A 16357-nucleotide genomic window follows, 5' to 3' on the forward strand; every position below is an offset into this window, starting at 1 on the left:
GCCTGCCATGTCACCTGCCAAATCCTATTCATTTTTTTTTTCAACGAATGGTTCTATAAGCCTCATACTAAGCATCGCCCACTTGACTTGTATCCTCAGTTTGCAATTTGACCAAGGATATAGGAGACTCATTTGGTTGTCCAAACAACCCTTTATAATAATGAGTAACGTGAGACTTTATTGCTTAATCTTTCTACAAAGATTTGATCACTGTCTACCAATTGAATATTTCTTGTTTTATGATGTTTTCCATTGGCAACCAACGACTGAAAATATCAGGTATTACAATCACCCTTCAATAAGTTGGTTGCTTTGGATCTTTGGTACCACCTAATTTCCTCTGTAAGCAAATGCACCAATCTTAATACATGTTTGAGATTAATTTTAGATTCTTATATCTTGTTTTTCCTTTTTATAAGCACCACTTACATTCTTGGCCCAACTCCTCAAATGATGACATAATTTTCAAAGCTTATTTTGCCATATCCCGAGTGGTATTGAGCCTCTTTTCTCATTTTTTCCACACATCATGTACTAATTCGGCAAACCCCTCATGAATCAACCAAAACCCACGGTTGGAGTTGCCGGTATTATTGGGATCCTATGCTTTTTTGCACTCCACAGATGGAGTGTTTGATCCACCATATGATCTCGTGCTCATAAAGAGGATGAAACCACACCCATCTCGTACTTCAAGTAGAAGCTTACTTTCCCAAGATACCTTGTTTCTCGTTTTTTTTGATTGACTTATGGGATTGGCAAGAGGATGGCTTACCTCGGCTTCAATGTTGTCCTTCCACATATGGCATGCTGTGGTGCATCAAGCCATGTCTTTTTTGCACCGCCGTTCAGTGTCCGCCGCACCACAACTCTAACTCATTCCTCTCTTCAGTGTACTCGATCAGGTGTGCTCCGACCATGCTTCGCCATCTCGAGCTGCAGTGGATCACCGGCGTGCTCAACTCTCCTCCCTGGTCCTCCCTACTCTCACCTTTGGCCTCCTGTTCTCTGGCGTGTGCTTCTCTATGAACAGTGGTGAGCTTGTGTGAAACTGTGATGAAGTTGCTTGTGTGAAACTTGCAATGTGAACTAAGTATACTGAAAAATGTGATTTTGATTACTAAAGCATTGATGAATTTGCTTATATTCTTCCATTTTCACTCCAGCCATTGAAAAACTAGCAACAATATATATGTAATAATATATAGATAGATGCATTTCTAGCCAAAGTATGTGATAGAGTTTGCATCACAGAGTTTTACTACTTCATCATAGTAATTACATCATCACCAAAAGTACGTCATCACAGAGTTTACATTCACATAGTTTCATTAGCAAAAGTTAACACAACATCACATCATCATTAGTTGTTCGCTGACAGCAGAGGCATGGCACCCTGCAACTTGCTCTGGAGGTCATGCACATTCTAAACCACAGATGCTAGGTGGTCACCAAGGTCGTCCAGGTTCTTCTTGAGACGCTTCTCCTTCTCTTCGTTCTTAGCCTTCTCTTTCTTGAGTTTGTCAACACTCCGCTGAAGACCGCCTATGCTCTTTATGATGGGTTTCAAAACCACTGCCTATAGGGCCTCATGCATGGTACTTAGAGGGAGCTGATAAGATCGAACCTATATGCACAGAAATAGTTATATGAACATATATGAAAATCCAGCATAAATCTAGATACTGTGACAAAAAACCTACATATAAGTTTCATTTGCATTCATATAAGTTTCATTATCCAGCATACATATCAAAATCATATAAGTTTTATATAATCAATTATAGGCTACAAAGTCCATGACCTTGTGAACACCAGAATCATAGCAAATTAGAAAAAAAAAACATCTAGCTGCCATTAACAATGCACATAAAGACTTAGAGCTGCTCCAAAGAGAGGAAACCCAATCTACTCAAATCACAATGCTAAAATATTGAAGTGGCACCATCAAAATTATTCACAAGATTAAAATCATTGATCTATGATAAACATCTAAATAAAGCAATCTACTCAAATCACAATGTTGTTGCAAAATACAATATATGACAGTTTACATTGCTTGTATAAAAACTTGAGATGCATCTGCATTTATTCTACACTAAGTTGTTTTCTCTGCTACATCTGGGTCCAGGATGAGAGAATGGCATGAGACAAATTATTTTAGCAACAAACTCATCCAATTCAGAGGCTACCAACAAAATTGTCATGAAATTAAGAAAGAAAACCTATATATAAGTAGTTGTAATCTAAAGAGTGTGCATTACCTGGCCATGGGTGGAGCTTGAACCGCTGACTTCACCGCAGTTGACGCCGCCGCAGAGCCATAAACGGCACATCCTGGCTCCTCCCTCGAAGCAGTGGTCACACATCTTGGTGGCCGCTACCCTCGATGCCATGGCCGAGGAAGAAGGCGCCGCCACCACCGCTGCTTGCGTTGCCTTCCTCCTCGCTATCCGAGTCCACTGCGAGCACCACCGCTAGCTTCTTGACTGCTGCCCTCGATGCCACCACCGAGGACGAGGGTGCCGCGGTCGAGGAAGAGGGCATGTCTTGCCTAGCCTTCTTCTTCTTCATAGGAGAGGATGAGGCGGGCAAGGCCTTCTTCTCCTTCCTCCTCGCCACCGCCAGCTGCTTCTTCTTCATCAACGCCACCAGGTGCTTCTCCTTCCTAGTGATGACGATGACCTTATTCTTTAACCCCAGCGGGGCGACCAGGACGACCTTCTTCTTGAAGGCTGGCATCTTCTCGGACCCTGACAGGGGGCTTACCTCCTCCTTCACCACTACCGAGGACAAGGAATGGCGGGTGAACCTCCCCATCTTCTCGTCCCTCAGGTTGTGTCACCTCTCTAGCCTCGTCATCTTCAATGGCAGTGGCTGTGGGCCGAGGAGGCGATAGGAGTGGAGGCGGCTACATGCGTGGTGAGGAAGGCAAGAGAGGAGTGGAGAGACGAGAGGCCGGAGTGAATGCGAGTGAAGGAGTTGCAGTTCCAATGCTTTGAACTACCACTCCTCTCTCTGTTGGAGTGGTGAAGGGACACCCTTCGGATGCGGATGACTGCGGACAGTTCCTCAATTGGCTTACTACAGACGATTGTTAATAACACGGGTCTAAAGTAGGACCTCGACAGGATGGCCCCATCGCCACCTTGTTTTAATGTATTGGAAACCTTTTTAAAAATAAACACCGCTCCCCGTTTGAACTTACGAACGTAGCGCAATGGTTAACTCATGGGGTTGTGGGCCTGAAGGTCTCGGGATCGTTCCCCATAGGGGTACAAATTTTTTGCCTTTCATTTTACTACTAGAGACGCGCTTTTACAACATGCGTCTCTAACAAGAAATCTTTTGTGGATGAATGCTTAGTCTGGTTGACAAGAGGATTTCAAATCAAAAAGTTGTCAACTATAAAGTTTCATAACTTTTCAACATCCACAACTTTTATTTTAGTAGTTTCTCCATCTGAGGTCATTTTAAAAATTCAAATTTCAAAATTCAAATTTTTGGAAATTTAAACTTAGTTTTCCATGACAAGATGATTTTAAATGAAAAAGTTGTCAACTACAAAGTTTAATGGCGTTTTGAGATCTACAACTTTTATTTTGGTTCTTTCTCTATCCAAGGTCATTTAAAAAATTCAAATTTTAGTAGTTAATTTTTAAAATTCGGCGTCTATATGTAGAGGCGGCTCAATAGAGTAGTGTGGAACATCACAAACACCATCACAAACAACAATATAACATGTATTACAACTAAATCATCTTAGTTTTCATCACTGCTTCTCCGGATCGAACATCAACCATCACCAAAAGCAAAAGTTTCGATCATGTCATCCAAATATATAAACATATCAGCACTCATGTCCACTGGCAATCAAGGAAGAACCTACGACACTTATTGCAGATCCTACACTCCTCGCTGTAGAATAGGGCCCACTGCTCCCATGCTACCTGTCGACACAGAATTTCGTCCCATGCCGAGGGCACACGAGCAAGTCGGAAGGGTCCGCTCGATGGAGCTGGAGATCCACCTAGCTTCAGTGTAGGGATGGTCGATCCTGCGCACTCCTCCCAAGACATGCCAGTCAATTTGACCTTGCAATTGACAAGGAGAGAAAGTTTATCAGTAATTAAGGGCGAAACATGTTGGTGTTGCCAGACAGTCCCGAATGTGCGGCTCTGAGAGCTGATATGAAAGGAGATCGACTAAATAGTCGATTCCAGCATATCCATAAGAATAAATCGGTTAAAACTCATGGGGTTGTGTAAGAAGAATCAATTATCGTTCAGGATGATTATCATTCTTTGGACAAATATTAGTCAATGGCAATAAGATGTCAATGATAATTAATTCATGCTAAGCCAATGACTGCAAGCAACCAAACTTCTTTATAAAAGAAATAGTTCATCAACATTTAACCATTTAATAGAAATAAATCTAATGAACATATTAGATCTCATCTATCGCTATAACCAGTGGGGCATAAGGCCGAATCATGTAGGCCTTAGAAACAATAATAGACTCGACGACCCTAATTTATTACTAATATTAGTGGGGCATGAGGTAGAATCATGTAGGCTGTAATACAATAATAAGATCATGGGGCTAACACACCTTTCAACCTATCGCTACTTCAACGATCTCATGATGCGAACTATTCGTGAAAGCGCTTGATATCGGCTAAAACAGCCGATTCAAGCATAGTGCACAGTTAAGGTCATGCCCTCTCAGGAATAGATCTACCAAATAACGATCCCCACTCCACGGTGCTAATAGTGGGGTGTGAGGCAGAATCACACAGGCCGTGATAACAGGTCATGGAACAGTTTTCGCTAGCCAATAGATCTACTCAAGATCAAACATGCCTTAACCGCATGCTATGCACGATCAAGATTGATGTAAAACAGCCGATAAAATATTAAGTCATCATTTAAAGTGCAAATCATATCAATTTAGATTAACAAATGATGGGTTAAAAAAGATGTAAGACCGATCTAGATCAATCCCAATCGGGCGAAGTGATATTGCTGTAATTAAATAAATAATGGATGCAATAAGCAATATCGGAGGTCGACTAGATCGATGCAGCCGTATTTGCTAAAGAACTCACCGAGATCTACTCTACTCCTACTCCTAAGGGGTGGCCGGAGCCGAAAAAAGTAAATAACTGGTATTTTATTGATTGTGTGTCCTTTATATTAGCTGGGGTTTGATATTTATACCCAGGACCTACATATGACTCCTATCTAAGCATGACTCATCATAATCTTTGGCCCTAAGAGAAAACATTCCTAATTTAAGATAACTTGGACTCTAATCTTTCCCTTTTTGTAGAGTCCATCATGTTTTGTCCCGACGCCGATCGTAGCCTTTGTCGTTATCTACTAGCGCTGCCTAAAGAAAGCCGATTCTAGTGCTACGTTCGAATCAGCTGATTCTGATCTGCACGCAATTGATTCCCTGCTGACATGATCTTGGGAGCTTTCGAGTCTCTTGCGCCTCTTCTTCCAAATTTTGGTGTAAACACATGCCCCCCCAATTTTGGGATAGAAGTAATTTTATTCCAAAATTATCGCGTCTGTACCCTCAATAGGTCTACAGTCATGGGTAGAGAATCTTGATCTGGGGTCTACCATTTGTTGTCACCTATGACAGCTCATGAGCCCATGCTTCAAAACTTTTTACAAGAGCATCATTGCTTCATGGGCACTTGGATTCATTTTTTTAGGCCGGCTATAAAATGTCTATCCGACCCTAGCAAGAGCAACTCAACAATTCAGCCATGTTTCTCTTCTATCTACCCTCTCGAGTGCTTCCGACTCCGCTGGACCCTCCATGGTCTATCCTTTTGCTATGAAGATCTTGAGTGGTTAGAAGAATTCTTGTGCATAGGGTGATTGTGTCGCTCATTCTAGCGCCTCATTGAGCAAGAAGACCAGCTATTGCGGTTAGAAGAATTCTTGTGATATCACCTGAGTCTTCTCTCCATGCTCGCAAAGCTATTCTAGTGTTTGAAAGGGCTAAAATGTGTGTACACCTTCCCCTTGTTTGTTCCACCAAACGCCCACCGAGAAAGCCATAGGCTTCTTTCCCACAGTTTCTTAGTTCACCGAGAAATTGGCTGGGAATCTGTTAGGCAGGCGGCCTTTCCCTTCTTCGGTACACTTTTATCAATGGGTTGATGTAATTCGGTTCACGATGACCTTCGGCCTTGTGGGGACCTAGACTCCCTTCAATCCAAAGAAGCCTTGATGGGTTGATCTCCAGTCAATGTAAATTCTTCGTATCCATCCTATGATAATTTTTGGGGAAGCAATAAGTTCGAATCTATTATCTCTTTGTTATTTGTTCCCTGAATTCTTAGAGCGTCGATCATTTTTTGTATCTGATTTCATTTTCACACCGCTGGCGAAATCTACCTCTTTGCCTTCTCGGGCTATATATACAGGCCATGACTGGGGATCGAAAAACAACTCGCTTCACCTCAAACCTTCCACATCCTTAGTATAGTTCCTGCTCTTCCATAGGTTTTAGATCATGGAGAACAACAAGAAGTTTGCTAAGGAGGCCCTCAACGGACTTGCATCATCACGTCAGCACCTTCATCGTTAGGAGGGTACAACTCTTGGTGCCCCCATTACCTCAGGGGATAGGACCGACTTTGTTCGGCCTTTAGGGACCTCTTCGTTAATAGCTTATCACCAGCTCCCTTGTTATCAAAGGAGGTGGATTGACAATGACGATCTGCTTGCCTCCATTGATCGGCATGGCCAGAGTCTCGCTGAATGTCTCTCCCTCGCAGAATCGGCCTTGGCCATGGTTCGATGTCGATCACCTCCCGAGGTTGATTCACTGGAGGATAAGTTGGCCAAGGCTGAGGCCAGAATTACGTGTGAGATATCTGTCATAACCTTTGATTCCTTTCAATTTCATCTTCAAGACTATAATTATCTCCCCTTTGAATCTTTTTTAGATCTGTCTGCCCAACTGGAGAGCCTCCAATTGGCTGTGGAGCACGCGGTGGGATTCGTCAATGCCAGAGGCGCCGTCCCGGTAGTTCACCTGCATGACATCTCGAACCATGTTAGGGAGATCGCTTTCCATGGCGTTCACCATGGTGCCGCGATGGCATTGGCTTCTATGCAAGTCTATTCTGGCCACGAGCTTCAATTCCTTCCCCATGGTTTCCCAGCCGCGGTGCACCCTGAGGATTATGAATGCCTGATTAAGGATTTCTTCAGTGCTGCTAACTCCATAGCCTTTATCTCTCAGGTCGATGATATAGTAGCCAAAGTGTTTTCCAGCCCATAGTTTGTAATAGGTGATATTAGTAAACAATTTCTCTGTCTTGAGTGATTTTCCTTTTGTTTTGTACTTCATACTATATGCATCACTTTATCCGTGTTTGCTTTGCTCCTGCAGGTGATACACATTGTACCAGCTTTTACCCCTCTGGGTTTATCTTTGCACTAGAAGCGATACCCTTCTGGTATCAGCTATTAGTGCTAACAACCGAGCAAATTGGTTGTCAAGTATTAATCCAAACGTTAGGGTAATATTCCTTTAAATATTCCCCATTTGATTGCTCTGCCAAATTCTTCTTCTCCTTTCAGTGTTTTCAAAATATAAGTATTACCAGGCGCACAGCGCTTGATCCGATAAGGTCCTTCCCAATTAGGTGACCACTTTGCCGGATTTGTTGTCCTTTGACCCGATCGGTAATTTTACTCTCTAGACCAAATCTCTCTCAGAGAGTTGCTCATTCTTGACCTTTTAACTGTAATATTTTGCAATCCTCGGTTTATGGGCTTCAATGTTTTTCAAGAGCACATAGCCGAAGGCAACTCAAGTCTTCTAAGTCATTCATCACAAAATTTCTTATAGACTTTGACTGATAAATCGCTCTGCAACATAACGCGCCTAGATCTAGTTTGAACTTCCCATGGAGGGACTGTATTATGGATATACATGAGTTCATAAGGCAACTCTATCAGCTCTTTTGCTCTTGGCCATCAAGGGTAATTTATCCCTAGCCCTCTCTAGAGTCTTGTCTCCCTTCTCCATTTTTGAAGATCAGGTCCTGAAGGTGACACAGGCTTTAGGGGAGTCTTTTGATCGTGAAATTCTTTTGGCCAAGGGGAACTCGAATAGGCATGAGGCTAAAGGACTGTCACAGTTGATTGATCACCTTTGTTTTGGCTAAAGAGCCGATTTTGAAAATAGCCAATTCCAGACTCTTGGTTTTAATCCTATCTTGGTCTGAAAACATGACCTTTATTAAGAGAGCCCTTCGATCTTCTATCCCTAGTCATCTGGTGTCGTATTCTCTTCGGCACCAGCAAGGTGACGCTTCACCTCCTATTAATTGTGGTTGCCTTTTACATGACCCGACACATTCACCCCTTTGTCCCATGGCTTCAAATACTGGCCGAGGGCTCTAGCCTTGAACACATCTGCACTTGCAACCATTCCTATTTCTCTGCCCTCACAGAACTCTATAGCGGCCTTTCTCTCTTCCTATCGATTCAATCAACTTCATGGCCGACGAGGAGAACTGTGGCAAGCACACGACGGAGGAGGTCCTTGAGGAGAACATGCCAATGATCCAGTGCCTCCGACACATGAGGTGAGATTGATATCCTCTATTCATGATGACGATCTTTTTTGATTCACCTATCGGTTCATCGTGAATGACAGTCTTCGTCTCCTCCCTAGGGCTAGCAAGCCCTCTGATGCTGCATCTTCCACGTTGGCTTCATTGTTAGACTCTTCCACCTCATATGATGGCGACGATGCCTGATGCTTCTTCCGAGAATGGAGGGCGGTGGAGGACCAATATTTCAAAGCGATTTAGAAAAACAGCTAGCTTGAGATCCGTCTAGGGGTCTTCCAAGCGGCCCTTAATGTGGCTGAGGAGGAGGCCAGCGCCGTTCGAGCATGGCTGGCTGAGTCTGATGCCGTGGTGGCAGGTAAGATGAGTTCCATGAATGCTTCTATTCTGGTTTTCACTGCCTTTGTCTTGATAGTCTTCTGTAATCGCCAGCCCAAATGGTGCAATTGGAGTCTCTCCAACTGGCAGCGAACGCGGCCGCAGACATCGTCAATGCTCAGGGTTCTCCCATCGACGCTCGTCTTCAAGACATCCTAGCCCACGTTGAGGAGATCACCCTCCATGGCGTTCATCATGGTGTGGCGGTGGCGCTGACCGCGGTGCAAGTCCAAGATGGGTACGGGCTCCACGCCATGGAGACTGGTTTCCCAATGGGCGATGGCCCTGAGGAACATGAGGACCTACTCGAAGAATTTGTTATGGCAGTGGAGGCCATAGTAGACATCACATCCTCCTAGGATGTGGTGAACAAGGTCTTTGATTAGATTGTATCTAGGGTAATCCGATGAACAAAGACTCCTATTCTTTTCATGAATGTGTCTCAGTGCAATGCTCTTGTGGATGACTATTTTTGTTTTTATTCTTTGCTTTGGAGGCAATACGTATCATATCGGCTTTTATGTCTTTGAAGATTTTCATCTCAGATCTCATTTTTTGAACTAGAGGCGATACCCTTATGGTACCGGCTATTAGAGCCAACGACTAAACGAATCGGCTATCGAGTATCGATCAAATGCTAGGATAACGTCCCGCAGAATCTTTCATACCAAAGGTCAAATGATTAATCAACCTAGGTCAAGCATTTTATTAAGTGTCACAAAACTTTGTTTAAGAAATCCATTGATTCTGATCCGCACTTAGGATTCCATTTAGCATTCATCCATCGGCCAAAACCCATATTTGGAACTAATGCTTCCTTAATCCAATGGCCGACGTGAATCCGTGACTATTCACTAAAACAAACTCTTAGAGCCGATCGCTTGCAATGGCTGTTGGCTTTCGTTGCTGATTTTAATGAAGCCTCCTTCCCATAACTTGCTAGAAAAGCACTCGAAGTCTCCTAGTTCCCAGAAGACTAGATCGGCTGTTGCGATGCTCATAGACTCATCAGCGCGAACCAGTTCAACATCATCTCCTTGCCATTGAATCAAATATTGATGCATGGTCGATGGCACACAATAGTTTGCATGAATCCAATCATGCCTGAGGAGCAAACTTTATGACCCTTTTCCATAGATTGCGAAGAATGTGGTTAGCAGAGTTTTACTCCCAATTGTTAGTTCGATGTTTATTGCCCCCCGGGTCTTAGATGCATTACCTCTAAAATCCTTAAGCACCATGTCAGTCTCCATCAGATCTTCTGGTCCCTTGCCAAGTTTATGAAAAGTGGTGTAAGGCATAAGATTGACAGAAGCATCTCCGTCCACCAACATCTTGTTCATCGGCTTCCCATCAACCAAACCTTTCATTTATAAAGCCTTTAAGTGCTGATGCTTGACTGGTTTATCAAATATTGCTTGTTGTACAACTGTCAACTTGGCAACTATTTCTTCATACTCTGATTCATCAAAATCTGAATACACTTCTTGATTTGTCAGAGCTCTGAATTCTGATGGCAACAGAAAAGCCATTTGGATATTAGCCGATGGTTGCTTTTTATCGACTATTTGTTTAGTACGCCATACTTGAGGTTTACTAGGTGCCTGAGCCTATTCCAACTCTTTATTCCTTAAGCATTGCACCCTTCTCTTCTGGCTTCTTGTTAAACCTCTTGGACACCATTGGTCTTCCTGCCAAACATATTTTCTATTATTGCCTTCTTCTTCATAATTAGCCTAGTCTTGGTCAACAACTTGTTTTCCAAGCTGATCATGAACACTTTTATTTTTAAGCATCGATCCATGTTATTGTGATGATATGCATCTTGAGCATGGATAGACCGACAATTGGTTTGAGATTGCCTAAACTCCCAATATTGATTGCTGCATTCTGGACAATCATGTCTGGTAGGCAACTTCAAATCTTCATTCTAGTAATGTCTGAAGAAAGGACAATTCCAATGTGATTAGGCTTTCTTTCTTTCATACCTCTCTTTTTCCAGTTGATGCTGGTATTCTTGATCCTTTAACCAACGCTAATAATCCTTTTCCTTCTGCCACTGCCACTTATTCAACAGAATCCGAGATGTAACTCACGGCCTTATCGCCCCTGCTTTTGACGTTTCCCCCTGCTCATCGCAACATCTCTTAATTTCCCTGTATTCGTTGGCCGATATTTGCATCTTGGGATCGACTGTTCTAGCTTCTTTTGATTTGGTTGATGTTAGGACCTTAGTCTTTCCTTTGATCAGCCTAGCATCAACCATGTTTTGATCTCCTAGGAAAGGATTATCATCAACTTTCATTTTCTGAGGCGTATCAAATTTAAACCTTCCTTACTGAATTACCCTCTGTATATGCTGCCAGAAGATTTTGCATTCATTAGTGGAATGAGAAGTAGCATTATAGAACTTGCAGAACTTCTTATTCTTCAACTGATCTGGGGGCAACATAACATGACCATCGGGCAACTTGATTTGCCCCTTCTCAAGCAGGAAATTGAAGAGCTTGTCTGATTTTGTGACATCAAAGTCATAGCTCTCCTCGACTCCTCTTCCCCAAGGATTTGGCACCATTACTGTCTTTTTGCCCCAATTCCATTCAGCTATGGCAACCTCTTCTTCTTCATCTTCATAGCCATCATCAACTGAGTATGGATTATAAGCTTCAGCCACTGTGGTACTCTTCTAGAATCGGGTATCTCTGCGCATACTCTGGAATTGGCTATTGAGCGCTGCCACTCATTGAGCCAATTGACCCAAGTTATCAAATTCTTATCATAGCAGTTTCTCTTTCCACATTGGCAACATTCCTTGAACAGCTAAAGCAACTAGTTGATCATCAACCAAGTTTAAGGAGAAGCATAAGTTCCTAGTTTCTCAGAACCTCTAAAGAAACTCAGTGCCTGATTCATTAGTCTTCTGCCTTATAGCTGTCAAATCGGTTATCTTCTTTTCCCCAGTCCTAGTGTAAAAATATGTATGAAACTTCTTCTCTAGGTCAGTCCAATTGGCAATGGAATTAACTAGCAGTGATGAAAACCAAGTGAAGGCTGGCCTTGACAGGGATAAGGAGAAGAAATGAACTCGATGGGCATCCTCAACTGATGCTTTGCCCAATTGTGTAAGATACCGACTGACATGTTATATCATACTTGTACTATCTTGGCCAGTGAACTTAGCAAATTCTAGGAGCCTGTAATTTGTGGGAAGAGCAACCAAATCATACCATTCTGGATATGGGTGTTTGTACGAGAAGGTCATCCCTTTTGGCTTCAGACTGAACTGATTCTTCATCATCTCGGTCACCTTCAGCAGCAACTCATCAGCATTTGAATTTGGATTTCTCTATACTTGTTGACCCATCTATGGATTGAAATCCCATGTGCCTTGATACCCTAGATTTGGAATCATGTGAAGGGTGTTATAATATGATCCATAGTGATATCCTTGTGGAATCTCTATCTGTTGGGTCCTTTGCTGGCTTGCTGCTTGAAGTCTCTAATTATAGACATAAGGATCTATATCTCTATGGATCCTTTGAATTGATGGTGCTATTTTTTGAGCCGATGATGGTATGTGGCCTGATGTGCCAAAATTGATCACCTGGTTCTGACCTTGCCCTGCCGGTTGTTGCACATGTTGTACTGGCGGTCCAGGATTATATTGCATCTGATTCGTAGTAGTTCCTTGAGTCTGTTCAGATGAACCCTGAACTGCCTGGACATCACCATTACTAGCTAGTGCTGCTTCTTGATGGCTAGTACCAACTTGATTAGTCCCTTGGGTCGACGGATCTGAAATGTTGTAATAAGCCAGCCCAACTTGACCAACTGGAAACCCATGAATTGGTTCTTTCATGGCGTTATGGAATGTGTCCAAGAAAGCTTCATTTTGGCTTGATATGGCATCACGAATAGATTTGTCTACAACTTTCATAAAGAAACACCTGTCTTTAGCTTTAGTTATATCTGTCTGCCCATGTAATAGAACTCTTGGTAGTGGAAATTTCTGAACAATTGTGTTGTCACATGTTTTGGTGTAGGACAAGAAACATTTGCTCTGAAATTCTTCTGTAGCTTTACCGATGACATCTTTATCTCCATCAGGTAGATCTTCATAATGTAGCATAAGGATGTCTTTGTTGCTGTGAACCGCCATCAAAGGATTGTGGGGTCCCACCAGGCATGCTAGAAACATGTGTCGACATAGAATTTTGTCCCATGCTGAGGGCACACGAGCAAGCCGGAAGGTTCCGCTCGATGGAGCTGGAGATCTGCCTAGCTTCAGCACAGGGATAGTCGATCATGCACACTCCTCCCGAGACGTGCCAATCAATTTGACCCTATAATAGACAAGGAGAGAAAATTTATCAGTAATTAAGGGCGAAACATGTTGGTGTTGCCAGACAGTCCCGAATGTGCGGCTCTGAGAGCTGATATGAAAGGAGATCGACCTAATAGTCGATTCCAACATATCCATAAGAATAAATCAGTTAAAGCTCACAGGGTTGTGTAAGAAGAATCAGTTATCGTTCAGGACGAATATCATTCTTTGGACAAATATTAGTCAATGGCAATAAGATGTCAACGATAATTAATTCATGCTAAGCCAATGACTACAAGCAATCGAACTCCTTTATAAAAGAAATAGTTCATCAACATTCAACCATTTAATAGAAATAAATCTAATGAACATGTTAGATCTCATCTATCGCTATAACTAGTGGGGCATGAGGCAGAATCATGCAGGCCGTACAAACAACAATAGACTCGACGACCCTAACTTATTACTAATAACAGTGGGGCATGAGGTAGAATCATGCAGGCTGTAGTACAATAAGAAGATCATGAGGCTAACACACCTTTCAACCTATCACTACTTCAACGATCTCATGATGCGAACTGTTCGTGCAAGCGCTTGATATTGGCTAAAATAGTCGATTCAGGCACAACGCACAGTTAAGGTCATGCCCTTTCAGGAATAGATCTACCAAATAATGATCCCCACTCCACGGTGCTAACAATGGGGTGTGAGGCAGAATTACACAGGCCATGATAACGGGCCATGGAACAGTTTTCGCTAGCCAATAGATCTACTCAAGATCAAACATGCCTTAACCGCACGCTATGCACGATCAAGATTGATGTAAAACAGCCGATAAAACATAACTCATCATTTAAAGTGCATATCAGATTAGTTTAGATTAACAAACGATGGGTTAAAAAGATGTAAGGCCAATCTAGATCAATCCCAATCGAGCGAAGTGATATTGCTGTAATTAAATAAATAATGGAAGCAATAAGCAATATCAGTAACTTAATGAATCTATCTGAAGGAACGCCACCCTTACATAGAGCCGATAACTTGACCTTAATCTGGTTCGAGCAGTGGAGGTCGACCGGATCGATGCAGCCGTACTTGAACTAGACAAGAGTCGATAAATAACTTATACCAGAGTCACAGTGGAGGTCGACTAGATCGATACAGCCGTACGAACAGAGGTATAAGCTATGACAGTACTTATAGACAAGCAGTGGAGGATGACCGGATCGATGTAGCCATACTTGCTGAAGAACTCGTCGAGATCTACTCTACTCCTACTCCTAAGGGGTGGCCAGAGCTGAAAAAAGTAAATAACTGGTATTTGATTGATTGTGTGTCCTTTACAATAGCCGGGGTTTGATATTTATACCTAGGACCTACGCATGACTCCTATCTAAGCATGACTCATCACAATCTTTGGCCCTAAGAGAAAACATTTCTAATTTAAGATAACTTGGACTCTAATCTTTCCCTTTTTGTAGAGTCCATCATGTTTTGTCCCAGTGCCGATCATAGCCTTTGTCGTTATCTGCTGGCGCTGCCTGAAGAAAGTCGATTCTAGTGCTGTGTTCGAGTCAGCTGATTCCAATTCTCATGCAATTGATTCCCTACTAACATGATCTTGGGAGCTTTCGAGTCTCTTGTGCCTCTTCTTCCAAAATTTAGTGTAAACACTACCCATCCGGCGATGTCGCCGTAGCCTCCGCCTCAGCACTGATGCCCGTCTTGGCGAGGCACTAGATGGGCCAGAGGAGGTAGATCAAGCCTCGCTACATGGCGTGGCACCACCAAGTCATCTTGCAACACCACCCTAGCCTATTTGCAGTGTCGTGCACAATTCTTGTTCTTCCACGTTGCATTCTTCGCTGCTAGGCCCACTTCATCACATTCGACCTTCTGCAACAACCGCTGGGTAGTGATGTCATTGGTGGCACCACTATTGGACCTATGGAGCATAAGAGAGAGAACATACATAGCTAATTCATGCCCTGACTTGGCGGCGTGCTCCAGCTTGTTGAGCCACGGCATGTTGGTGTCGTGGTCTTCCATGAAGACGGCAGACATCCCAGCTTTGAAGTAGGCCTCTAGGTGGCCGACGCTGGTGAGCCTAGTGATGAGGTTCGTGCAATAGTCGCATGAGTAGAAGGGATCCTAGCCCATAGGCTATAGCATCGGCTCTAGTGGTATGCTCTGTCCCATGTAAGTGTTGCCGTATGCCCTTCGTATCTGCGAACACGATGCCCATAGGCTAGCAAGGTCCTCCATGGGATCCGCTGCAGCCTTGGAGACACGGCTCACAACCTCAGCAGCCAACTCAGGTGGAAGCTTCTCCATGGCGGCGGTGGTCGGGGGGAGTGACGTGAAGGTAGAGAGTTAAGAGCGCTAGGGAGAGGTGGATCGCTAGGGAGCAATGCCATAGGTAAGCTCTCGTGTTTCTTGAATGAAGGTGGGTAGAAATGCAAGGCGGAGAGGTGGGATTTTATGAGCGTGTCTCTTGAAGTTTCCATATGGCCACGGAATGGCGAACATCATAGCAGTGTGAACCACATAAACCACATAAACACGTCTGTAGTTCCCTAGGTTGCCCCCGTTTCATTCTTGTATTTACTACAGACTCGTTTACCAAACACGCGTTTGTAGCATAACTGCTGGCTCATTAATTCCTATTACAATCTGATTCAATTGGATTAATTAAGGAATAAAACATTCCAGCCTTCACATTCACAAGTGACAGCAAATTTGGACAAATTTTAGTTACATTGTCACTATGTTCACTCATCATTTCAGTTGCATTCAACATCTACACATAACAAATTTGGACACCAAATTGCATCCATCCATCCATTCATTCATCCAGTTGCATTGAACATCTAGTTTCATTCATTCAATCAATGCATTGGGGATTACTTCTTTATGACATACATCAAAACACATCCAAGGACAACATAGACAACACACACAATAAACATGTTCATCTTCCACTTCAAATTCTCCAGCTTCTACTCCATTTTCTTCTTCTTGGTGTCACCATTTGACTATCCACT

This window comes from Miscanthus floridulus, chromosome 14, assembly GCF_019320115.1.
Source record: "Miscanthus floridulus cultivar M001 chromosome 14, ASM1932011v1, whole genome shotgun sequence".
NCBI classification, from domain to species: Eukaryota; Viridiplantae; Streptophyta; class Magnoliopsida; order Poales; family Poaceae; genus Miscanthus; species Miscanthus floridulus.